This window comes from Tenrec ecaudatus, chromosome 1 (genome assembly GCF_050624435.1).
Source record: "Tenrec ecaudatus isolate mTenEca1 chromosome 1, mTenEca1.hap1, whole genome shotgun sequence".
Classification (NCBI taxonomy): Eukaryota; Metazoa; Chordata; class Mammalia; order Afrosoricida; family Tenrecidae; genus Tenrec; species Tenrec ecaudatus.
This window is the reverse complement of record NC_134530.1, coordinates 254375854-254378301: the sequence shown is the minus strand read 5'-3', so window position 1 is coordinate 254378301 and position 2448 is coordinate 254375854.

Here is a 2448-nt window from a genome sequence, read left to right as displayed (position 1 = left end):
TTTCAAAACACTTTCTTTCTACTTGAGCCCCTGGTATCTGCTCCTCATTTCCCCCCTCCCTCCCCCATCCTCCCTCATGAACTCTTGATAATTTATAAATTATTGTTTTCATATCTTATGTTGTCCACTGTCTCCCTTCACCCACTTTTCTGTTGTTCATCCCCCTGGGGTGTGGGATGTTATATGTTGACCATTGTGATCAATTCTCCCTTTCTTCTTCCCCTTCCCCTCCTGGCACCTCTGTTCTCATTATTGGTCCTGATGGGTTTATCTGTCCTGATTTCTTGTGTTGCAAACTCTTTATTTGTAGCAGTGTACATATTCTGGTCTAGTTGGATTTGTAAGGTAGAATTGGGATCATGATAATGGGGTGGGGGCGGGGGCATTAAAGAACTAGAGGAAAGTTGTGTGTTTCATCGGTGCTATACTGCACCCCGACTGACTTGTCTCTTTCTTATGACCCTTCTGTAAGGGAATGTCCAATTGTCTACAGATGGGTTTGGGGTCTCCGCTCCATGCTCCCCTCCCATTCACATTGGTATGATATTTTATTCTGGGTGTTTGATGCTGATATTTGATCCCATTGACACCTTATGATCACACAGGCTGGTGTGCATCTTCCATGTGGGCTTTGTTGCTTCTCAGTTAGATGGACACTTGTGTATCTTCAAGCTTTTAAGACCCCAGACACTATATCTTTTGATAGTCAGGCACCATCAGCTTTCTTCACCACATTTACTTATGCAACCATTTTGTCTTCAGCAATCGTGTTGGGAAGGTATGCATCACAGAATGGCGGATTATTGGAACAAAGTGTTCTTGTGTTGCGAGGGTACTTGAGTAGAGGCCCAATGTCTGCCTGCTACCTAGAAATATAACATAGATCTATTTGCTTATTGTTATGTAAAAATATATTTACATATGTATATGCCTGTATTTAGTCCTCTATAAATGCCCTTTGCCTCCTAGTTCTTTCTTCTATTTCCTTTTACTTTGCTCTTGTCCAACTATCATATTCAGCCTTCATTCAGGTTTCAGTAATTCCTTGTGGTTACAGTGGCTACATTGTCCTTGATTAAGCCCCACTAGGTATACTACACCCTTTTCTCCATCAATTTTCGTTCACCTGTTGTTCCTTTGTCTCTCGTCTTGTTGACACCCCCCTTCCTTTCTCCCACCTCCCCTTCTCTGTGTCCCCCTGGAACCGCTGGTCCTGTTGTTTTGTCCTCAGGATTGTTTATCCTGCCTATATTATCTAGATAGACGTGCAGAGGCAATAATAAGCACCAAAACAAGGCAAAGCCAAACAAAACAAGAAAAGAAGACAAAACAAACAAACAAACAACAAAAATCCAACAAAATAACAACAAAAAGAACGCCAATGACAAAAAAGGAAAAGCCTATAAATAGTTCCAGGTCTGTCTTTGACCTTTAGGAGTGTTTTCCAGTTGAGTCTGATTGGGTGCCACACACTGTCCCCAAAGTCTATTTTGGTATTCCCCGGGGACTTCATTGCTTTGCTCCTCTTGGTGCTCTGTTGCATGCCCTCAGTGTTTCACCCCAGTGTGATGGAGTCAGATTGGGCACAATTACCACACTGTGTCTCCAGTGTTGCCCCCTGAAGCACTATGGTTTAGTGAGGGATGTTGTGGCTCTTGGTGGGGCCGGCTTATGGTCCTCTCTGTGCATTGTCTGCTCTGAGCAGGAATATTGTCCTCAGGGCTTGGTGGCTCAGGATGTGTTCCACTCGCTCTCCTTCCTTCTTGATTTGCTCCTGTGTACTCTGATCAGACATGTCCCTCTCCCTGAGCTATAGCTTCAGTGCTATCCTCTGAAGTACATTCTTCTGGGGGAAAGCGGGGTAGTTATTGTTCTTATTCTGAGGAACTCCATGCTAACTTACTCCTGCCATCGAGTTGATTTGATTATAGCTCTTTAAAAAATTTTATTATTTATTTATGTATTGATTCTGGCTCTTATGTTATCATTGTATTATGTATGCTTAATGCCTACGTAGTATATGACGTGTGTAACTTCTTTCAAATGGTTCAACAGTAGTTACATGCAATCATATATATATATATATATACATATACATATATACATATATACACATATACACACATACAGCAAAATGCTAAGAGATGCTGGTTCTAGGTGGAGGGTTTTTCAACCTTTCTCACCTGAAAATTTTCAAAATGAAAAGTTCAAACTCAAAAAAACACTAAACTTACAACCATCGAGTTGATACTGACTCATAGCATCCCTATCCTATAGGGAACACCTCACTTGCATAGAACGCCCCGCCCCCTTTCATAGGCGGAGCCAGCTAGCACAGCGCACCCTGGCGGTCAGAGTCGGAACTCCCGCCCTGCCGCAGCCTCCTGCACTGGGCATGCTCAGAAGTCACAGCGCCGGCCCCGCCCCCGGCCGTGCGTGTGCGTGCAT